This window comes from Callithrix jacchus, chromosome 15 (assembly GCF_049354715.1).
Source record: "Callithrix jacchus isolate 240 chromosome 15, calJac240_pri, whole genome shotgun sequence".
NCBI classification, from domain to species: Eukaryota; Metazoa; Chordata; class Mammalia; order Primates; family Cebidae; genus Callithrix; species Callithrix jacchus.
Window position 1 is genome coordinate 63,709,795 of NC_133516.1, and position 25,226 is coordinate 63,735,020.

Below are 25,226 nucleotides of genomic sequence, written 5' to 3' on the forward strand. Positions count from 1 at the left end.
GAAGTCAGTGTTTGCCCCAGCTCTGAACTCTTACCCTTTCAAAAAAACAAATTGTAATACTATTCTTAGACTCCATATTGGTTAAATTTTATGTATCTAGGCTAGGCTGTGGTGCCCAGCTGCTTAGTCAAACACTACTTTAGATTTTGTTGTGAAGGTATTCTTTGTATGTGATTAACATATACAATTGTTTGTCTTTAATTAAAATAGTTTACCTCATGCGACCTCTTTGAAGGCCTTAAGAACAAAAGCTGAAGTGTCCAAAAGAATGATTCTGTTTCAAGATTATAACACATACATTCTCAGAGTTTCTAGCCTGCTGGCCTGCCCTACAAATTTCACACTGTACACTACAACACCACTTCCTGAGTTTCTAGCCTTGTGACCTGCCCTGGGAATTCTATATTTGTCAGCTCCCATAATTGCATTAGGCAATTTCTTCAAAAAAAATTTTTAGTAAACACACACACACACACACACACACACACACAATTTTCCTTCTCTGTAGTACCCTGAGAAATGGAGAGTCTATACAATACTTTTTACTTAGCTAGCTTATTTCAACTTCCTTAAGGTATTATTTGACTAATGTGTCAAATGTAATTAATAAGATTATGTTTATAGATGGTGTATTTCTACTGAGTTTTAAGTCTTGTTATTTCTGTAATAAGCACAAATGGTCACTTTTAATGAAAGGTTATAAATGGAACCAGGTGTAGAAAATACCACTCCCTGATTCAAAATACAAATATTTGGTACATTTTGGCTATATACTTGAAGCTAGCTTCCAAACAATTTTTCACAACTATTTAGTTGCTAGTAGAATTGTGTTCTATGTATATCTAAGTGTATTCATCCATTTTCATACTGCTGATAAAGACTTACCCAATACTGGGTGATTTATACAACAAAAAGGGACTTAGAGTTCCACGTGGCTGGGGAAGCCTCATAATCGTGGGAGAGGGCAAGCAAGATCAAGTCACATCTTATACGGATGGCATCAGGCAAAGAGAGAGAGCTTGTGCAGGGAACTCCTCTTTTTAAAGCCATCAGATCTCATGCGGCATACTCACTATCACCAGAACAGCATGGGGAAGACTTGCCCCATGATTCAATTACCTAGCACCAGGTTGTGGGAATTGAAGATGAGATTTTGGTGGGGACATAGCCAACCATATAATTCCACCCCTGGTAGACTCTCAAATCTCATATCTTCACATTTCAAAATCAATCATGCCTTCCCAACAGTCCTACAGAGTCTCAATTCATTTCAGCATTAACTCAAAAGTCTGCAGTCCAATGTCTTATGCAAGAGAAGGGAAGTCCCTTCCACCTATGAGCGTGTAAAATCAAAAGCAAGTTAATTACCTTCTAGATGCAATAGGGGTACAGACATTGGATAAATACAGCCATTCCCAATGGGAAAAATTAGCCAAAACAAAGAGGCTACAGGCCACATGCAAGTCCTAAATCTAGCAGGGCAGTAAAATACTAAAGCTCCAAAATTATCTCCTTTGACTCCTTGTCTCACATCCAGGTCACGTTGATGCAAGAGGTGGGTTCCCATGGTCTTGGGCAGCTCTGTCCCACTGTGGCTTTGCAGAATACAGCCTCCCTCTCAGCTACTTTCACAGGCAGACGTTGGGTGTCTGCAGCTTTTCCAGGAGCACAGTGCAAGCTGTCAGTGAATCTACCATTCTGGGGTCTGGAAGATGGTGGCCCTCTTCTCCCAGCTCCACTAGGCAGTGCCCCAGTAGGGACTCTGTATACTGGCTCTGACCCCACATTTCCCTTCCACACTGCCTTAGCAGAGGTTTTCCATGAGAGCCCTGCCCCTGCATCAAATTTCTGCCTAGACATCCAGGTGTTTCCATACATCTTCTGAAAGCTAGGAGGAAGTTCCCAAACCTCAATTCTAGACTTCCGTGTACCCTCAGGCTCAACACCACATGGAAGCTGCAAGGTCTTGGGGCTTCCACCCTCTGAAGCAACAGCCCAAGCTGTACCTTGGCCCCTTTTTGCCACAGCTGGAGTGACTAGCACACAGAGCACCAAGTCCCTAGACTGCACACAGCACAGGGACCCTGGGACTGGCCCACAAAGCCATTTTCTTCTAGGCCTCTAGGCCTGTGATGGTAGAGGCTGCCATGAGTGAAGACCTCTGACATGTCCTGGAGACATTTTCCCTGTTGTCTTAGGGATTCACATTTGGCTCCTCATTACTTATGCAAATTCCTACAGCCAGTTTGAATTTCTCCTCAGAACATGGGGTTTTCTCTTCTATCACATGGTCAGGCTGCAAATTTTTTGAACTCTTATGTTCTGTTTCCTTTTTAAAACCAAACGCCTTTAACAACACCCAAGTCACATCGTGAATGCCTTGCTGCTTAGAAATTTCTTCCACCAGATATCCTAAATCCTCTCTCTCGAGTTCACAGTTCCATAAATCTTTAGGGCAGTGGCAAAATGCTGCCAGTGTCTTTGCTAAAATATAACAAGAGTCACCTGTGCTCCAGTTCCCAAAAAGTTCCTCATCTCCATCTGAGACCACTTTGGCCTGGACCTTGTTTTTCATATCACTGTCAGCGTTTTTGTCAAAGCCATTTGAGGAGTCTCTAGAAAGTTCTAAACTTTCTCAAACTTTTCTCTCTTCTCCTGAGCCCTCTGAACTGTTCCAACCTCTGCCTATTACCAAGTTCCAAAATCACTTCTGCATCTTTGGGTATCTTTGAAGCAGCACTCAACTCTACTGGTAACAATTTACTGTATGAGTCGATTTTCACATTGATGATAAAGACATACCTGAGACTGGGTAATTTATACAGGAAAAAGGACTTAATTGGGCTTACTGTTCCACATGGCTGGAGAAACCTCACAATCATGGTGGAAGGCAATGAAAAGTAGGTCACATCTTAAATGGATGGCAGCAGGCAAAAGAGAGAGCTTGTGCAGGGAAACTCCTCTTTTTAAAACCATCATATCTGGTGAGACTTATTCACTATTACAAGAATAGCATAGGAAAGACTTGCCCCCATGATTCAATTACCTCCCACCAGGTTCCTTCCACAACATGTGGGAATTTGAGATGAGATTTTGGTGGGGACACAGCCAAACCATATCACTAAGTTAAATGTTTAAGGGTTGGGACCAACAGAAATATCTTTCACCATCCCTAATACCTATTTGCAAAATGAAATGCAATTTGTGCCACAAAATTTCACGATTAAATTATTTCATTTATAATCTCAATTAGCATTTTCCAAACTTTACTATTTGCATATTACTTTATAATTTTTGACATAAACATTGCTACCTATACTCTCATTTACTTAATACACTAGTTCCCCTTATCCTGGGATATGTTCCAAGACCCTCAGCGGATGCCTGAAACTCAGGTAGTACTGAACTCTATAGATACTATGTTTTTTCTATAAATGCATACTTATAATAAAGTTTAATTTATATAATAGGCACAGTAAGAGATTAATAATAACTAATAATAAAATACTTATAACGATATAATGAAAGTTAGATAATCGTGATCTCTTTCTCTCTCTCTGTCTCAAAGTAGTTCATTTTACTGTACTTCTCCTTCTTGTGATTTAAGAACTGGGTAGCATCTGTAGCGTGGTACCCTGGACAAAGGGAAGGTTTACATCCCTGGTGGGTTAACACTGGCCAGCATGAAATGTCATCACACCACTCAGAATAGCACACAATTTCATCTTATGAAGGGTTTATTTCCAGAATTTTCCTTTTAATACTTTTGGATCACAATGGACCCCAGGCAACAGAAACCCTGCAAAGTGAAACAGCAGATAAGGGAGGACTGCTGTATTTTAAAGTTATCTCATGTTCTACACATTTACTTAAAGAGTAAACTTTGTATTACTATCTTAAGTAAAAAAATCCAGACTCATTTGTCATAAATAAAAGGTAATAATGAAAATGAATATGAATATAACAAGTTCCACTGAATGACTGTTACCCATTAAACATTCTGGGCCTGGGACCTCCCTTCACTTGGTTAAAGAGAAGATTTCTAAGTGTTAAAGTTCTACTAGTTCTGAACTCAGTCTTTTTCTTACTGGAATTAAAGAAAGAGTGAAGGCAAACTCTCCTATTTAGTTAAGGTAACATGCTGGTTTGGGGAAAGGCAGTCTCAAATATACAGTCTTTCAGCTCCCTGTTGGTTCTGTAAGGAAGGGCCCTGGACCTGGAGCACTTCCTATTTAGTTAAGGTAACATGCTGGTTTGGGGAAAGGCAGTCTCAAACACATACAGTCTTTGAGCTCCCTCTTTGCCCCCTAAGGATGGGACCTGGACCTGGAGCACTTCCTTACCAAGAGATAGAGCTTTCTCTCAGCCTTTGATGGACTTGTGTGGGAATATCTTTCCTGTTTCAGACTCAGTCTTCACTTTTTGTTCTGCTTAAGCATGTGCACTGTGCAGCACCTGGCCATCCCAACTGCTGCATCTATTCCCTATAGGAAGGGAACAAGTTCTTTCTATTGTGACACAAGAGGAGTGCTGGCTAATTCCCTTGCATTCGCTGCTGGAAGGGACCCACTGGCTATAGGGACCGGCGCCCACTCCTGAAGCCAATCTTGCTCTGTCGCTTTCCTCTGTGGATAAAATGTTGTTCCATTCACTGTTTGACTAAGTTGTGTCTTCCTTGGTAACTCTGATAGTGAGATACAGCGGGCAGAAGTGTTCAAACATCCATTCCTGGTAGCAAGCAAGAGATGCCATTTACTTAACAGCTACCACCTAAAAGTCTCACACTTGGTAAAGAACAATTTAAATCACCCCTCTGTCTTTTTATTTCATTTGGATGGACTCACTAAGTGGCTACCTGATCTTTCCCAGATAACTCCAGAGACAAAGACTTCATGAGAAATTGATTCCCTTTTATTTATTGCTTTAATTCTCAGAATGCTCTTTCTTCCATTGAGCTAATGTCTATTTCTGTACCCATCAGTCTTAGATCAGCCATCTCTATTAAAGCCCAAAAGTCTAATCTCTCATTCACAAAAGTTTCTTTTTAACACTTCCATCTTTTCTACCTCATCTTCTCACATGTTGTGACATCTTGTTGAATCCAAGCGCACATGCATTACAGCCTTCATTATGAATAGATAAGAAACAAAGAGGAAAAGTAACTTCTTTATCAAAGAGAAATTATTTTAGAAGGTAAAGTTAAAGAAGTTTGTCTTTTGTTTTCTCTTCTTCCTGGAAGAGACTCTTACCATTTCTTTTGGTAGTGTAATTTTTAGGATTATAAAGAGATTGCTAAAGAGATTAAAGATTATTAAAGAGATTTAAGATTGTTACAGAGATTAAAATATGCTTGTGCTAAGATTAGAGGTAACATGGACCAGCAGGAGGTACAATAACATGTGTAACTCTGGAATAAATGATACCTTTGCTGTGATTAGTGAATGTGGCAGAATTTAGTGCTCAGTTCTTAGCACATTGCCTAGTAAAGAGAAGATGCTCAGTAAATTTTCTGGACAAATACAGACACCCCAAGAGACTCATAAGATGACTTTGATTTTATTTGGTGAAGAATTCTGTAGTTTCATAATTTCCATGTGTGAAATACTCTTAAACAAACTTCTTAAACAAAAAGCAGAAAGCCTAAAGTAAATCCAACTTGATAATTAAATTACATATAAATGTATACAATTTCAAGTAGAGATATTGATATGGTGAATGAAAAAAAAGTCACAAGTACACAACCCCAAACTGTGAGAAGCTGTGCGGCCTGAACACTGCAAAGCCACAGAGGTGGAGCTGCCCACGGTTTTGGGAGTTTACTACCAGCAGTGTTGTCTGGATGTGGTACATGGAGTCAAAGTAGATTATTTTGGAATGTTAATATTTCATAACTGCCCTGCTGGGTTTTGAACTTGAATGAGACCTGCAGCTCATTTCCATTGGCTGATTCCTGCTGTGGAATGGCAGTGTTTACCTAATACCTCTACTTCCATTGGATCTTAGAAATAGATAACTTTCTTTGATTTTACAGGCTCATAGGTAGAAGAAGGTGAGTCTCAGAAGAGACTTTAGACTTGAACTTAGGACTTTTGAGTTAATGCTGGAATGAGTTACGACTTTGCAGGGACTATTAGGCAAAGATGATTGTATTTTGAATATGAGAAGTACATGAAATTTAAGGGAGCCCAGGGATTGAATAATATGGCTTAGATATTTGCCACACTCAAATTTCATGTTGACGCATAATCCCAATGTTGGAGATGGATCCTGGTGGGAGGTAGTTGAAATCATGGGGGTAGACTTTTCATGAATGGTTTAACATCATTCCTTTGGTGCTGTCCTCACCACAGCTAGGTGACTTCTCTTAAGATCTGGTGTGGCATCTCTCCCCCCTCACTTGCCCCTGCTTTTTCTGTGTAATGTGCCTGCTCCTACTTCTCCTTCTGCCATGATTGGAAGCATCATGAGGCCTCATCAGAAGCAGATACCACTGCACTTCCTACACAGCCTTTAGAACCATGAACCATTTAAACTTTTTTTCTTATAAATATACAGTCTCAGGTATTTCTTTATAGCAATGCAATAATGGCCTAATATAGATTCAAAATGCCCTTGTTAAGACATGTGATTAAAAGATAACAGAATTTTATAACTTGAACCAAGACCTAATTTTTTTTCTTGTTTTTATTCTAATTATCTGGACCAAATAAAAACGTGGTTTGTTGATCTATTTGCTGACTATTAAGATAGAGATTGACTTAAAGTATAGCATTTCGTCAGAGGATAGAGGATGTTAATTGTTTAACCTGCCTTCCCTTTGAGTCCTAAGTAATTGTGATATCAACATAAGAATACTTGAAAAATATAACTGGTAACTGTGGCTAAAGCAGGGCTTTATATATACCCCTTCTAGCTGAAGGTACTCAGGCCTCAGAGAACAAGTCTCTGTACTATCCTCTACATTCACAGGTAGAGACACTGTATTTGTTTTTAAGACACTGTGTACCATGGACCACTCTACTTCCTATGGAGCAGAAGTTTCTCCAAATTAAGGATGAGATTTGCTCTCTTGGTTTCATTTAGGTACATTCATGTCTTGATACACTGCTTGTTAAATTGTTATGCACATGTAATAAAGTCCTGACTTAGTAATGAAGTGAAAACCCGGGTCATAATTGTTTTCTTACTATTTGTCTATGTTGTAGATAGAAAAAAAGATGGAATCTATTGTCAATAGAGAAAAGATGGAAACAAAGTCTGCTTCCACTGAAGATACAGTGTTTCAAATCTGATCAATGTCAAAGGACTTTTCAGAAAGATTTCTCATTTTGAAAGACACTTAGTGGGTCTTCAAAATGGAAAAGTCAGCAGAAGATTGAAAGCTTTCGATGTCAGGACTCTACCAGCTTAAGTCAAGTGTCTCAAGGTGAGAAACTGATTAAGATAGAACAAAGTAAATAGTATAATAATTTACAGTTGGTGGACCCAGCAAGATGAGAACCTTGAAGTGAGATTGACAAATGAGATGTTTGCCCACATGAGCAATCTAATGTCCTCATAGGAGAACTATTTGCCCAGATGAGAAAACTGTTTGTTCAGAAATATTGGTTTGTAGAAATTTAGTGAAGCAAACAGGGAAGCTATCTATTGGTTTATAGTCTTATCTTTCTGAGAAAGATTTCACTGGAAAAAGTGGTTAACTCATGTTGACAGAGATGGCTTCAGTTCTCAGTCCTGTTAGTTAAGCTCCGTGGATACAGATAGTCCCAAACCTCACACCTCTGTAATTTCTCTTTTACTGCTCCCCAGTCCAAACAAACATTTATTTTTCTACTGGGAGATGACTCTTTTATTTATAACAAGTTTCTTATCTTCTATTTTGTGGTTATAGTAATTTTATTTACTTGTCAGATATAGCTTTACTTAGATTGTGTTTTCTTAGTGGATATGAATAATGATTTTTTAAATCTCCATAGGTTAAGACATCTAACCTATTTAGAGGGTTCTTCAAAATTCTATTTTATTTAAACTTGGCTAATTATTTTGCTTCTATGTGAATGCCTCATCATGGGGCCATCTCAATATTTCTAATCTACTTTTTAATACAACTAATGCTTCTTAAACATCTATTTTATGACAAATATTGTGTAAAGTCAGATGTTCTCAATCTTAAATTCCATTTGAATCACTATGAGAGCTTTAAAATAAAATAGTAGGGAGTTTAAAATAGTACTGATACTCAGGGCAGCACTTAAACTTTTATTTAATTGATGTGGGGCATGGTCTAGGTATTAGGATTCTTTTCAGTGTCTTCAGATGATTTTAATTTTTCAGCAGGCTATTAGGGAAGTCAATTACGAACAACACACGTGGTTTCAAGGAGCTTAGTGGAGGGGAAAAAACACATTATGCCAATACAATAATAATTGTTAGGATAAAATTGTGGTTAAGTGCTACAAAGTAAAATTTCCGGATGCTGTGAGAGCTTATAGCATAGCTACCTAACTGATATCTTTGTTAGGGATGTCAGAGGAGAATGCCTTGGGAAAGAGACATGTAGGATAAGACTTGAAGGATGAACAGAAATTAACCAGAAAATAGAAGAAAAGAAGCAAGGGGAACAACATGCTTTGGGACTGGGGAGGTCTTGACAAGTTGAAGGATGAGAGAGAAGACTAGTGTAGGTAGAGTTTAGTGAATAAGAAGCTGGTTGTAGTATAAAAATCATGGTGGAGTCAGAGGTGGCTAAATCATTCAGAGGCTTCCAGTGAAGAGGATGATTTTTTCCTTTTTTTTTTTTTTTTAACTTCATCATAAGGGTAATGAGGAACTCTGAGATAATTTATCCAAATGTATTTTATAAAGCTTATACTAGCAGCCAACCACAGATGGGATTAATTTAAGGGAGGGGCAATGGACCCAGATGGGCTCTGGAAACTAGGATCAGAGTCCATTGCAGACCAGGTTGGAAATAAGTTTGGACAGGAGAGTAACAGTGATGATGGAAGCAAATGGAAAGATTTGAAATATTCTTTGGTGATATCATCAATAGAACTTTTCAAATAGTTGAATATAGCTATGTGTTAATAATTTGACTGATAGAGTTGACACTATTAATTCTAGTAGCACTCTCATTCTATAATTATATTATCTTTGTTTATTTAAAAACCCCTGAGCCAGCAGAAGCTGTCACACCCATTGAGCCTGGCCTAGGTTCATTTGAAGTTCTTGAGTATTCCAAATATTCCAGGGAGTTGGTTATTATGTCAATATAAATGTTTTAGGGGTAAAATATTAAGAAATGTAAACTCTTTATAAATGTTTTGATGAAATTTAAAATGTGGATTTTTTTTTAATGCCAGTACCTTGAAATTAATTTTACTACAAATTACCTTCCATAGTTGAATCACTTTATTTTTGAGAATAAATCATAGTGAAAATATTATTCTTATATTTGTCATAAATATAACATTTGGTCTTATTTTTCCTGCTGTACTGAACGTTCTTAGGTCTGTAGCAAACAAGATATTTACTAAAACACAAATTAATATTTAGCGACAAACAACTTAGACTCACTCTGGACTCCCATAAAAATTCATTACTGATCACCATTCTAACAGGATGTGGAGAAATAGGAACACTTTTACACTGATGGTGGGAGTGTAAATTAGTTCAACCATTGTGAAAGACAGTGTGGTGATTCCTCAAGGACCTAGAAATAGAAATTCCATTTGACCCAGCAATCCCATTACTGGGTATATATCCAACGGATGATAAATTGTTCTATTATAAGGACACATGCACATGAATGTTCATTGCAGTACTGTTTGCAATAGCAAAGACTTGGAACCAACCCAAATGCCCATCGATGATAGACTGGATGGGGAAAATGTGGCACATATACACCATGGAATACTATGCATCCATAAAAAATGATGAGTTTGTGTCCTTTGTAGGTACATGGATGAACCTGGAAACCATCATTCTCAGGAAACTGACACAAGAACAGAAAATCAAACACCACATGTTCTCACTCATAAGCAGGTGTTGAACAATGAGAACATATGGACACAGGGAGGGAGCATCACACACTAGGGTTTGTTTGGGGGAATAGGGGAGGGAGAAGGTGGGGTAGGGAGTTAGGGAGGGATAACATGGGGAAAAATGCCAGATATAGGTGATGGGGAGGAAGGCAGCAAACCACATTACCATGTAGGTACCTATGCAATAAACTTGCATGTTCTTCACATGTACCCCAAAACCTAAAATGCAATAAAATATATATTAAAAATAATAAATAAACTACAAAAGATTGTAAAGGAGAGAGGAAAATCATCAAATATATAATATAATAAAATTTTACAAAACTGCAAAAAAATTAACTACGACATTTAAATAGATTTACTTAATACTGTTATATACATTTTCTAAAGTAAATTTTAAGACAGAATATTTGGAAATCTAACACAGGTTGTCAAAGCTACATCTGTTGGCCAATACCAGTTGCTTTTATAAAATTATATTATTCCTTACTCAAACACTTTATTAACTATATTATGGCCCAAGATTTCTGACAGTATGTCAAGATGCTTTATCTTCTAAGACAAATTTCAGTTAGACTTGCAATTGCTAACTCAGAAGCAAACTTTAAATGCAGCCAGTAAGTATAATGATGGACATGTATCATTGTATGTTTGTCACAACCCATAGAATAGATACTACCAAGAGTGAACTCTAATGTGAACTGTAAATTCTGGGTGATAATGACTTGCCAATGTAGGTTCAACAGCTGCAACAGATGTACCATTCTACATCTGTTGATACTAAGAGAGGATGTGCAAATGTGGAGTCAAGGAGTATACGGGAACTCTTTGTATACTCCAATTTTGCTGTGAACCTAAAATTGCTCTAAAAACTAAAATCTATTAAAAATGCAAGAAATAGTACAATTTTCAGCTTTATTGACAACTTTGCTAATGAGGTAGAAGTTACGACCAGAAAAAACATAACAGAATAGGGGTGTTCTACTCAAGAACTCACAGGCCAACCCTGGCACTATCCTCTGATATTGTAAGCCTGCCATATCTGCATGGGAATGATATTTCTAGCCCATCTCAAATTGTTTATTTCTGTCCTGGTGCTAGATTTATGTTAAGAAATCTACAAATCTTGATTTGACTCCTTAACAAGTACATTATATAAATCATACAATAGAAGTATTTATGCCCATGGCATGGGGTGTGTGTGTGTGTGTGTGTGTGTGTGTGTAGAAAGGGAGGAATTGGGGAGAGAGAGAGAGATTTTGTAGAGATTAAGAGAGAATACACTCAAGATTCAATTTTCATTTCACATTCAGCTCTGATATTTTCTGTCCTTCTTCAATAAAAATTAGTTAACTTCACTCAGACTCTTTTTAATCTATAAAATTGTGGTTATATTAGGTGAGTGCAAAAGTAATTGAAGTTTTTGCCTTGGAATTTTCTGTTTGAGACTGGAATATATTCTTAAATAAACATGGTTAAGTTACACATCATTTTAATGGACATCTCTCACTTTATGTTGTTTTCCTAATGACCTATTACTTGCTGTTTATTTTATGTTTATTTTAGAGTATGGAAATAGTATTAGACAAAAAGAAAATTTGAGCAATTTTTAAAATTCTAGTTCAAAATGGGTTGTAGTGAAGACAACTTGCAACATCAACAATGTTCAAAATGGGTTGCAGTGAAGACAACTTGCAACATCAACAATGCATTTGGCCCAGGAACTGCTAATGAACATATAGTGCAGTGGTGGTTCAGGAAGTTTTGTTAAGGAGACGAGGCTCTTGAAGATGAGGAGCATATGGGCTGGCCATTGGAAGTTGAAAACAACCAATTGAGAGCAACCATTGAAGCCGATCCTCTCACAACTACACGAGCAGTTGCTGAAGAAATCAAAGTTGACCATTTTACGGTCATTCAGCATTTGAAGCAAATTGGAAAGGTGAAAAAGCTTGATAAGTGGGTGCCTCACGAGCTGAGTGAAAATAAAAAAAAAAATCATCATTTTGAAGTGTTGTCTTCTCTTATTCTATGAAACAACAAGGAACCATTTCTCTCTCGGATTGTGACATGCGACAAAAAATGGATTTTATATGACCAGCTCAGTGGTTGGACTGAGAATAAACTCCAAAGCACTTCCAAAAGCCAAACTTGTGCCAAAAACAGGTCATGGTCAACATTTGGTGGTCTGCTGCTGGTCAGATCCACTACAACTTTCTGAATCCTCGACAAATCATTACACCTGAGAAGTATGCACAGCAAATCAGTGAGATACACTGAAAACTTCAGTGCCTGCAGCTGGTATTGGTCAACAGAAAGGATATAACTTCATGACAATGCCCAACCACATGTCCCACAGTAGATGCTTCAAAAGTCGAAAGAATTGGGCTACAAAGTTGCCTCATCCATCATATTCACCTGACTTCTTGCCAATCAACTACCACTCCTTCAAGCATCTTGATAACCTTTTGCAGAAAAAATGTTTCTACAACCAGCAGGATGCTGAAAATATTTTCCAAGAGTTTGTCAAATCCTGAAGCACAAATTTTTACACTACAACCATGAACACTTACTTCTCATTGGCAAAAATCTGTGTTTATTGTAATAGCCCCTATTTTGACATAAAAAGATGTGTTTGAGCCTAGTTATAATGATTTACAGGTCACAGTCTGAAAGCACAGTTACTTTTGCACCACCTTCACATTACTTATTCTCAGGCTGGCAGTGAAAATTAAATAATGAACTGCTCACATTTGACCTAGCAGAGTGGGTCATAGAATCAATGCCGCTTACCATTTGACCTTTGACAAGTCTCTGAACAGCTTGGAGACTCCAGTTCTTTATTTAAAAAGATGGGTGTTGCAAAGAATTATGGTTTGATTCCTCCAAGTTATAAAATGTCATGATTTTTTTTAAGGGCTAACTAGATCTCAAGGGAAATAATCCACTGACCTGTTTTCTCATTAATACCATTTGGTGAACAACAAGACTAAATATTCGACTACACTGGAGAAATAAAAACATTCTGGTTTACAGGCAGGGTTTTATTCTTTCCCTCAAAATCTGGCAGATATTGGAATACCGGGAACAGAGAAAGCAGCTTCTATTACATTTCCTATGTATGATCATAAAGGGAGAGCCTATTCCTCTCTTAACCAGGTAATTGTGTAGGTGTAGCTGCCAAAATCCTAAAACCAAATATACCCAGAGTAGGACTGCAGATAAATTTTAGTATGCCCAGGTAAACTTCAAATCCAGATAAACAACAATTTTTATTTAGTATAAATATTTTCCAAATATTGCATTGTACTAAAAAATTATTCTTTGCTTATCGGAAATTCTAATGTAACTGGGAATCTTATATTTTTTATTTGCTAAATCTGTCAACCTTACAAAACAAAATTCACATAGCTGTCATTTATTCATATAGCTGTTAAAAAATGTAAAACTACTCTCAAATCTATCCCCCTCCTCTGTTCTCATTGCCATTTGGTTAAGGTGGGATCATCTCTAAGGGTTTTTCCACTACACTGAGGAACAATAACTTCTATTGTATTTTCTACTGATGAATAAAACTTCATATCCATTTATTCATTGCCATGCCTTTACACAAACTCTGGGTCTCCAAGAGATGCTGGTTGACCTAGTTGGAGGGTAAAGCCCATGACAATGGCCAGAAAACTCAACTATCAAACTTAAATAAGACTCTAACTAACCATTCATATGGAGATTAGTTTCGATTCTTTATTATTCCAATGTTAACACCAACCAGGTTAATGGGGTCAAAATTGCATTTGTTGGGTCAGAGCATGAAGTGGTATTTAGACGAAAAGACAATTGTTAAAAACCACAAGGAGAGCTAATGATAATGAGATGCTTAATGGTGTGATAGAGGAGAGACAGCTGTAACACTCTTTTAATGGAAGTTCAAATGATTTTTGGGGAACTTTCTCTAACTCTTTTGCTCTTGCATTATGTATGATTTATCACATCTAAAGCTTTGAGCCCAATGGATAAGCCTGGATTTTGAGATATCCTTTTAGGCACTGTTTAATCAGTTCTGAGGCTTTGTTATACATGAGCTCCCTTTCCTCTTGAAAGTGAGCATAGGTAGCACTTACTCAGAAGGTACACAGGGAAATGATATTAGTGGAAGATAACAGTGAAACTGACAAATTCTAATTATTGAAACAATGATCAGATTCATTGTATAAAAGTCACTTTTGTAAATTATTGTGTCAGTGGGAGGAAATACCCAAGGCCAAACAAGATAATATTCTTTAGGACCTATGGAAATTGTCTTACTGCATCTCTCTTCTCCATAAAATGGTACAATTTGTCACTTGTTCTCCTTCACCATTACCCTATCCCATAAATCTCTTATTCTGACTGTGTCTTTCAGGAAACCAGCATCCTATGGTCTTTAAGTACTCCAGAATTAGAGGCGGGCTGAACTCATGGCTCCGCCGCACTGCTACTTATGAGCTGCATGACCTTTTAGAATTCACTTAACTTCTCTGACTCTCAATTTCTCCTTTTATACATACATGCATAGAATACATAACATTCGTATCTCAAAATTGTAGTGAAGACTAAGTTGGTTAGTTCATGTACAGTTCTAAGCACACAGTAAGTATCTATTATTGTGAAAGAAGATAATTCCTAGCATTGATTTTAATGGAAAATATAAAATCATACTGGCATTAGGGAAAACAGGTAAATTCTGCCATAATCTTTTAGAGGGGAAAACTTCCCAATTATGACTCAAAATCACGAACAGTAACAGAAGAAACTGCTAGGTTGTGCTGGAAAACCACAATAACCTTTGCTTGGCAAAGGACAGCATCATCAAAGTTAAAATTAAAAAATTTAAAGCTGAAAAACTAGACAAAATTATTCCAGTCACAGAATAGCTCTAGCCCCAAGCTGCTTTTTCCTGTCCCTCAGGTATTCCTTTCCTCCCATTTCTGTCTGCCTGGTCCTGAGCATTGTATCTTTGTCTTTCTTGAAGTAACTTGCATCCACCCTTTTTTCCACATGTGTCTAAATGTTACCAAGATTCACTCTACCCTAGAAATAACCCCAAATTGGGACTTCCTTTATAAGCAGCCTACACTTCACACTTGGATTAATAATTTTCCATGAATATGACCAATTTATGTCAGTACTTCTAGTTATCAGGGATTGTGTGTGTTTTCTCTAATCTGGACCCAACATTGTATAAAAATAAGAATGCAGTGTGAAAGAGAGAGACAAACCGTTAATACTTCTTCCAAAAGCCATAAGAATCCTTATATCTCCAGAAATAAAATTTCCTCAAATAAAAGTCTTGATCCAATTATCTCTCAGGTTGGGACCTAACAACTGCTTCCTTGATCTTGATTGTTCTCTTCCTGCCTCAAGGGATAACTTGCATTGAAGGGCTCAGCTTAAACATAACTGGTTAAACAGCACTTGTAACCATCTCACCTTAACATTTTATTTTTCCTATTGATATTTGTGTTTCAGACCTGCACTTGCTTTCATATTGTAGCATTCCTGTCCCTTGAAATAATCATATGCTGACCTTGTCCTCAAGACCTAACACACGATCTTCACCAATTCATGTGAGTTTTTGGTCATCCAAACACTAAGTATGGCAGAAAATGAAGATTCTGGCTTCTCAAACACAAAATTGGCCTGTAAAATCTCTAACAATGTGTTTTGGGAAGGATACAGGGAAGATACAGTTATTAACCAACTATGTAGTAAACACAGTAGGCAAATAAAATTTTTTAACGTGAAAAACTTTGTGAGATTGCTCTTCTTGAAGAATATCTTGGTGGTGGTCTCTGTATTTCCTGGACTGGAATGTTGGCCTGCCTTGCTAGGTTGGGGAGGTTCTCCTGGATAATATCCTGAAGAGTATTTTCCAACTTGGATTCCTTCTCTCTGTTACATTGTGGTACGCCTATCAAATGTAGATTAGGTCTTTTCACATAATCCCATATTTCTTGGAGGCTTTGTTCATTTCTTTTCACTCTTTTTTCTTGAATCTTGCCTTCTCATTTAATTTCATTGAGTTGATCTTCAATTTCTGATATCTTTTCTTCTGCTTGGTCAATTCAGCTATTGAAACTTGTGTATGCTTCTCAAAGTTCTCGTGTTGTGTTTTTCAGCTCCGTCAATTAATTCATTTACGTACCTCTCTAAGACGGTTATTCTAGTTAGCATTTAATCTAACCTTTTTTCTAGTTTCTTCGTTTCTTTGCATTGGGTTAGAACATGTTCTTCTATCTCAGCAAAGTTTTTTATTAGCCACCTTCTGAAGCCTGCTTCTGTCAGTTCATCAGACTTATCCTCCATCCAGCTTTGTTCCCTTGCTGGTAAGAAACTATGATCCCTGGGAGGAGGAGAGGTGTTCGGTTTGGGGTGTTTTCAACCTTTTTCGCTGATTTCTTCCAGTCTTCATAGATTTATCTACCTGTAGTCTTTGCAGTTGGTGACTTTCAGATGGGGTATCTGAGTGGACATCCTTTTTGTTGATATTGAAGCTATTTCTTTCTGGATTTTAGTTTTCTTTTTTTTTTTTTTTTTTTTTTTGAGACGAAGTTTCACTCTTGTTACCCAGGCTGGAGTGCAATGGCACGATCTCGGCTCACCGCAACCTCCGCCTCCTGGGTTCAGGCAATTCTCCTGCCTCAGCCTCCTGAGTAGCTGGGATTACAGGCATGTGCCACCATGCCCAGCTAATTTTTTTGTATTTTTAGTAGAGACGGGGTTTCACCATGTTGACCAGAATGTTCTCGATCTCTTGAGCTCGTGATCCACCCGCCTCGGCCTCCCAAAGTGCTGGGATTACAGGCTTGAGCCACTGCACCTGGCTGGTTTTTAGTTTTCTTTCTAACAGTCAGGTCCCTTTGCTACAGGTCTGCCGGAGTTCCACTCCAGACCCTGTTTGACTGGGAATCACCTGTGGGGGCTGCAGAACAGCAAGGGTTGTGCCAGTTTCTTCTGTTATCTTTGTCCCAGAAGGATACCCACCAGATGTCAGCCTGAGCTCTCCTTTATGAGGTACCTCTTTGGATATACAGGGGTCAGGGAGCTGCTTGAGGATCCCTTATCAGAGCTCAGGTGCTGCGCTTCAAGTTCCGTTGTTCTGTTCAGAGCTGCTGGGCAGGTATGTTTAACTCTGCTACAGTGGAATTTATAACCACCTCTTTTCCCGGGTGCTCTGTCCTGGGAAGGTAGATCTTTATTTATAAGTTCCTGACATGCTGCTGCCTTTTTTTTTGGGGGGGGGGGAGTGCAGCTGTTTATTTCAGGGAGACGGTGGTGCGGGGAGCTCAGTCTTTCTTGGCAGCAGCTCTCCTCATGGCAGCCAGGACATTGCTCAGCTCCTCCCACTTCCTCTTGGCATGGATGTGTGTCCCCACCCTTTTCTTAATGAACTTGAGGGCCCGTTTGTCTTTGGAGACCTTCAGCAACTCCATGGCGCACCACTCATATGGGCAAAGCCACACACTTCCGGGATCATGTCCCACACGAGCTTGGTATGTTTGGTCAGATGCCCGTGGCAACAGCTGTGCCTGGGCTTGCCCACATTCTTGGTTACCTTGTGGCCCTTGTTGAGGCCCACGGCCATAGGATAGCAAAGAGCCATGGCCACTACTCTTCAATGGCAACTGAGGCAGAAGGGCTGGTGCCACTTGGAACTCTCATTGCTGCCTTTTTTCAGAGATGCCCTGAGCAGCAAGGAGGTAGTCTAGTCACAGTCTGCCAGGAGAGGCATTGCTGAGCTGCTGCAGGCCCTGCCCAGCTGCTGTATGAACTTCCTTGCGGTTTTGTTTACAGAGGTACAGTTAGAACTCCCTTGGTAGTGGTGGTCTACCTCAGTAATATCATATTGTCCAATTTCCAGATTAAAAAAAATTCACAGAGATTAATATATTTAATTATATAAATCAAACATGCTTTGAGTTCCTATTATTCCAGGCACTTTTCTAGGTGATGGGAAGACATTGGAGAATCCGATCAATTCTACTTTCTCCTATCTCTCCAGAGTTTATAATCTGTCAAAGAAGGTACAATAAACGCAATGTTTACATATATGTTAATATAATATAGGCTGTTCAAGATGGTATGGACTAAGGAACATAAAACTTAGAGCAACATGAAGGAGTTGCAGTAGTAAACATGGGGGTCAGGACTTCCTTCCATGAAACTGTGAGATGGAAGCAAATGCCCAAAGGTGAGAGAGTAAGCCCTGTAACTGTCTGCAGATGGCCATTACAGGCAGTCCATTAGGGAAGAACATGCTAGCGCATTTTGGCTTGGCTGGAGAGGTATAGGCAATAAGAAGGATGTTGAGAAAAGGCTTTAAAGAGAAGGGAAAGAGCAAAAGCAGGGGTAGTGGTTAGGAATCAATTAAGTAAATTCCCCATGTCACATAGCAAGAAGATGGGAAAATTGGAATTCAAATCATGGTTTTTCCAACTCTAAAACTGCAGCCCTCTGCCCAAGCTTGCATCATAAATTCACTATTGCTCTTTTGTGCTGAAGATTTTTCATAGCACAAGGTTTGTAGTGGATGAGGGGGGAGGATGGAAATACTTCGTTACTCACACTAAACCTGCCTCCCCTTTCCCATATCTGTCTGCTGCCCTCTCCTTTCTGAAGTTTGATTGGAAGAGAGAGCTATAGAAATCTTCTGAGTTGCTTTTAGATGGATATAAAATGACTTCAGAAATAAAATCTTGAATTTAATTATTGTATTTTTTTTTCTACTTCAATCTGTGTTTTAGACAGCCATCAAAAATTTCCCCACCTTATTATGAAATAATTTAAGGAGACATGTAAAGGCAGGTCACAAGAAAAGCATAGGACCATTGACTTCAACTGAACATCTCTAATTGTGGTTTTGATTGTAATAGAGCTTTGACTGAATTCTAATAGAGCTTTGAGGTGGGAGTTTCTAAGAAGATATATTTGATGGAGGAATTCTTAGAATGCATTGGTGCTTAGGACAGTATATTGTTTTAAAAATCTTTGTTAAGCTATGTGCCTGTAAACTATACATTAAGAATCAATTCTAAAAGATCAGTCCTGAGGACATAATAAATGACCTGTGAAGTTTGTCCATGACCTCTGTGCGATTCTGTGGAAATTGTGTATATGTGTATATTCATTATTTGGGGAATAAGACCTATAGATTCCTTTAGTTTATTTACCTCAAATAAAGTATGACCAAGATTAGTGTGTTTCCTTAAGACTCACTGCTTCATGAAATAATGATATTTTAGATTTGTGAGTACTTCATAGTTTACAAAACATACACACATACATATATACATATATATAAAAATATACATATAAAATATATGTATATATATACACACACATATATATATATATACATATACATATGTGTGTGTGTATGTGTATATATATTTTTATCTCAGTATTCAAAGAACGCTTAGCATTGGTTGTCTAAACAACATCCCATGCTATGTTTTTTGGAGTGGAGTAAATTATAAATAATGTTTTTAAAAATGTGTGAAAAGTTGGCTGCTTAAAAACATTGTTGTGACCACAATGTTTATATTAGCCCACATGATTAGGTTTCCTGGTGTAGAAATACACACATTAAACCTTGTTTAAGCAATGAAGAGAACTGTTTTAGATAACTGAAAAGTACAGAGATAAAGTTGTTTATAAGTGTGGATTGATCCAGAAGTCAATGGTGCCTTTCAGGCTCCAGTTCTTTCATCTCTGCCACCTCACTGTGTCATTTTTGTCCTTGAGTTGGTATCTCTCGTGAAGCAAATGGTCATAAAGATGACATACATCTTGTTACTTGCACAGTGAAAGGGAAGTGAAACTCTTGGATGCAGGATTCACTGGCCAGTCCAGGGACCATCCCATTGGGCTAGTGCATTAGTTCACATGTCAACCACTGAACACAGTTTTTGAGACCAGAGGGCATTGCGTGTGCTCCTTGGCCTCAGCATGGTCACATACTGTTCTGGAAGAGCTGAGAGTAGAGTTACATTGCCTGGGGCCACGTGGACAGCAAAATAAAAAAAATAGTGGTCTTAGAAGAGGGAAAATATGAACACTGGAACATTGGAAGGATGACCTCCACACTGGGGCAGATGAAAAATACAGTGTCAATGGCAAACACTAGAGGAGAATATCTTGATGTAAGCAGATTTAAGACTATTTAAAAAGAGGGAATAGAAGCCCAGAGAGATGGAATAGCAGTCTCTAGGCACTCAAGTAGAGAAAGTGGGGCTCAAAGCCAGAACTTCTAACCCCAAATCTATTGTTCTTTCTATCATAGACTGTTATTTCCACAGAGAGCCAAGTGTGTACAGCTCATAAATTGCAAAGCGACTTTGGCTCTGCCTGTGGGAATAAACTGCTGGGTAATATATGATTTACACCAATGACAGCTGTGAATTTCAGTTTCAGTTCCAGATACAGAGAGAGTTCACAGGATGGTGTAGTTTTCATTTGCAGGGCACAGTAATGCTCTTCACTTCTCAGAGGCTTTTCAGCTAAGACTGTCAAAGGTCTCTGTAAAGATGAAACATCTTCTACTCCATAATTGAGGAGCCAGAGGCAAAGGGTAGTGAATTAGCCAAGCCACCACTAATGCAGCCTCAATGACCTTGGTCTCCACTGAGCAGTTTATGGTTGTTTTCTGCTATAAATAAGTACATGCACACAGGCGCCTAAGAGTCACAGACCAAGTCACCAAGGGTAACCCAGAAAACCTGTGATTAACTTTTCTGTGGCCAGAGAGAGAAAACAGAAAAGTTCAGGAGCAAAGTAAATTTTGTTGACATGGTATTGTTGAAAAGCACCTATGACTCAAGTCAGCAGATTAAGATTTTTGCTTCTGGCTCAGTAAGAATATAACCTTGGGCATATGATTATTCTTTTCAATTTAAGATGAGGAATCTGGACTAGACCACTAGAGACTTCTCCCAACCCTAAGCCAGGTTTGAGAGTTTGTGTGCTTTGTTTTGAGTCTTTATTCTTATCTTCCCCACTGGGGTGTGAAATAAATGATGATTCCAAACCAACCTGACAATTAAATTGAATTAAATTAGTTCTCCTCACACCTAAGGTGCAAAAGGAATTGCCTGGGATTCTTGTTAAAATGCAAAGTCTGATCCCACAGGGGAAGGGTGGAGCCCGAGGGTCTGCATTTTTAATAAACTCCTGATAGATACTAAAGCTGCTCATGTCCAGCCATACTTTGGACACTAAGAGTGGAAAAGGTTTAGAATTCCTTATATGTTTCCAGCAAAATACATCCAGAGGAAAAAGACAGATGAAGAGAAAAAGGAATGGGGATAGTGTGACTTTACTGATTTAAAAAATGCGGTATTTAGAAATCAAGTATAAGTTGAGACTTACAGATTTAAAAGCAAATCTATACTCTGATAAATGCATACATTCTAACAAAAACATCAATAGGATTTAGTTAAATGAATTATTGATATAGTCATAGCAGTTTGTTGTTTTAGCTGATGAGAAGCACAGTGGCCGGTTCTCCTCTGATTGGCACAACCACTTTTGAGAAATATGAGGAAGGTTCTAAAGGTTCCCTGCACTTGACATATTAAAGCATGGGGGGTTCAAGGATTTATTTCCTCAATGACCCAGGACTGCCTTGCCATCTAGAAATGTCTTGAAACGTCTGCCAGAATCCCTGATTCCTGGCCCAAGGCCATTGTTATTAATGGTACTACTCATCACACTAAGTCACCTCCTCTATGACCTACATCCATTTTTGCCATCTTTTTTTATGTTAATGGAATCACTCTATCTCTGCGATGAAGTGCAAATCATTATTCTTCAAATAACGGCCATAATAATCCTGAAGTTCTTTATGTAGGTTTCCTTCATTTATCTTTCACTATAATTTCAGTAATGAGCATAAAATGATCTAGACAAAAATAGTATGTTCAGAAATACCAACACAAGACCCAGCAGTGACTCATTTCATAAGCTATCTTTTATTTTCCCTGTTCTCATTCCCTGGGTCATTGATGAACAAAGTTACCCGCTTTGCTTCATATGTTACCTCTTGCATGGATTCAGCAATAATAATTGGAACTGAAAATAAATGTATGTCCAGGAATGAATGATATGCCCTTTATTCACCAGATGATTCAACATTTCCAGTTTCTCCATTGTCATTTTTATACTGTACATGCTCTTTGTTCTCTGCAATGAATTAACCTCTTTCAGGTCGAAAAGCAGCAGAAAAAAGAGGCAGCCAAAGAGTATCTGGGAGGCATGTGCTGTGTGGGGCTCCTTCATTCTGGAGCAGCACAAGTGCATTATGTTATGTTTTGGTTGACAAACTCACCTTTGTCCCCCTAATTTGGAAGAGCCCTGGGAAGAAAATCATACTAGGGCCATTTTCAACTATCCTGGTTACCTATTCCAAATCTATTGGATTCCAGGTGGAATAATTTTTTGGTCATTAAAAACCATTATTTATTTTATTTATTTATTTGTATTATACTTTAAGTTCTGGGGTACATGTGCAGGTCATGCAGGATTGTTACATAGGTATACAACACATGCCATGGTGGTTTGCTGCATCCAATACCCCATCACCTATATCAGGTATCTCTCCTAATGTTAGCCCTCCTCAGTCCCTCTACCCCTTGCTATCCCTCCCCTAGCTCCCCCACACACCTCAAAGGCCCCAGTGTGTGATGCTGCCCTCCCTGTGTCCATGTGTTCTCATTGTTCAACAACCACTTATGAGTGAGAACATGTGTGTTTGGTTTTCTGTTCTTGTGTCAGTTTGCTGAGAATGATGGTTTCCAGCTTCATCCATGTCCCTGCAAAGGACTTGAACTCATTTTTTTTTTTATGGCTGCATAGATTTCTCTGGGTGTATATGGCCACATTTTCTTTATCTAGTCTATCATAGACTGTATAGACTGGATCAAAATCATTATTTTTATAAGTCATAGGAAGCTGTTTTGCAGTTCTCAAATCCAACTGACCTCCTTAAGCACAGGTATATTGTTCAGCCCAACCTCTAACAACAACACTTACTAATGATAATGATAGCAGCTTACATTTATGGAGACTTTACAATATTCAATTGCATAATTATAAATATTATCTCAACTAGTATTCTCAGGGAATGTACAAAGCAGTTATCATTCTTCTTTTCCTCCTCTCCCTTCTTACTATTCCTTGTCTGTAGATTTTTAAAAAATGGCCTCAGGAAGATTACATAGCATCTCAAGTCATGCATTTATCAGTTATGGAGCTGAGATTGAAACAGCTCCGGAATCTGTGCTATTACCTCCTTTATTTGGGCTTCTTTGGTGTAAGCCTAGTGTTGCTGTTCTATTAAACATCCTTCTTCATTACAGGGTATTCAAATAAATAGAGATTCTGATTGTCCTATTCCCTACAATGGTACCAATGCTGAGACTATGCCCACATATGGCAAGGACTCACTGTCTAATTGGAGAGATAGAAAAGCAGAAAGATGAAGGGAAGGGGAGGGGAAGGGAGGAAGAAAGGAAGTTAGAAAACATTGTGAAGCCTCTAATGGCATGTTATATTGTTTGCTATGTTTGATATGAACGTCCCAGATCCCAGGAAGCCACAGAAGGGAGGGCAGAAAGAAAACATGATAATGATGTTTGTGGAAAAGTAAAATCAATCTGGTGATACTGTATGCAAAACATCTTACAATATTAGGTTGAATGCAAAATAACATTCTATGAAATATTTATTTAAAATCTGTCACCTTAACTGGGAAAATTTCAGAATGTTTCATATGTATATGGCATTAAGATATTTTAATTAATTGATTTTTAAAATCAGTAGGTAAATGAGTTTATATTCTCAATTGCAATGCTTCTTTTAAAAATATAATTAGGGTGAAAACTAAAGTTCTAAGATGTAATGACAATACATTTATTATATTATCATATTCTTTACAATTACTATTACATTCAATACTTTTTTATTTTTTCTGTTTTTATTTTTCTTGCTTTCTTATTTATTTCTTCTCCCTCTTTCCCTTTTTTTCTTTCTTTCTTTCTTTCTTTCTTTTTCTTTCATTATAAGCACTTCTAGTGTCAACATAAACTGAAGAAAATAGTACCACACATGATATTCAACAATGCACATTACCTTACACTTTTAAAATGAATTCTCACCTCTCTGTTTCTCTTCCCCCTAAACTCTGAAATTCCAAAAACCTATCTGGGAACAAAAAAATATTTGAATTTACAGCAACCCAAATTAAAAGTCAGTAAGCCTGCCTAAAATGATCCAGGAGTTTGGAGAGCAGAACCAAGATAAAGGATGAATACTGGTGTATGAAACCATTCCTCTCCTTATGCCATTACAATTTAATCTTTTATGACCAGGCACGGTGGCTTATGCCTGTAATCCCAGCATTTTGAGGCTGAGGCAGATCGATTGCTTGAGTCCAGAGGTTCAAGACCAGCCTGGCTACCATGGTGAAACCCTGTCTCTACTAAAAATATAAAAATTATCCAAGCATGGTGGTGCATGCCTGTGATACCAGCTACTCGGGAGGCTGAAGCAGAAGAATCACTTGAGCCTGGGAGGCAAAGGTTGCAGTGAGTGAGATCACACCACTGCACTCCAGCGTGGGTGACAGGGAGATTTTGTCTCAAATAAAATAATAATAATAATAATAATAATAATAATAATACTTTTCTATGCTTGCTAATTCACCAGAGAGGGTGACATTAGCTTAGCTTCCTTCATCTGTATGTGATTTCCAGCTGTGTTTTCATGACAAACTTGCATCACAGCAAATATTCCAGACACCTCAAAGGTTTAGATGAAATGACATTTAATTATATCAGTAATGGATTTCATCCTGAATTTTTAATTCCTCTCTTTCAAAGAAAACATTGGGGTACACACTGTCCTATTTGGATCCCTTCTGAATCATTTCAACATAGTTATAGAGAATGTTACTCATCGCTTCTTCATTAACATGAATTTGCTGTCTCTTTTGATTACAACTAAGTTAGAGTTGTCACCCATAAGCATACAACTGAATCAAAAATTTTAAAGCCCCCCAAAACCATGTGCATTAGACTATAAGTCTGAGTTAAGCTTTTCAGTTATAAGTCGCACATGATGTCAGCATGCGATAATTTGGTAAGAAAA

General features: G+C 38.0%; 1 long non-coding RNA gene and 1 pseudogene across 1 annotated transcript in view; one reads left to right on the forward strand and one right to left on the reverse strand.

The window, feature by feature from the left end:
- Positions 1–25,226, forward strand: part of LOC118147902 (uncharacterized) — a 122,717-nt gene that overhangs the window by 72,702 nt on the left and 24,789 nt on the right. The window contains exon 2 of the long non-coding RNA XR_004734605.2: positions 7,206–7,426. This is a non-coding gene — a long non-coding RNA (uncharacterized LOC118147902). The remainder of the gene's footprint in view (positions 1–7,205; positions 7,427–25,226) is intronic.
- LOC100389729 (large ribosomal subunit protein eL36 pseudogene) lies at positions 17,369–17,685 on the reverse strand (annotated as a pseudogene).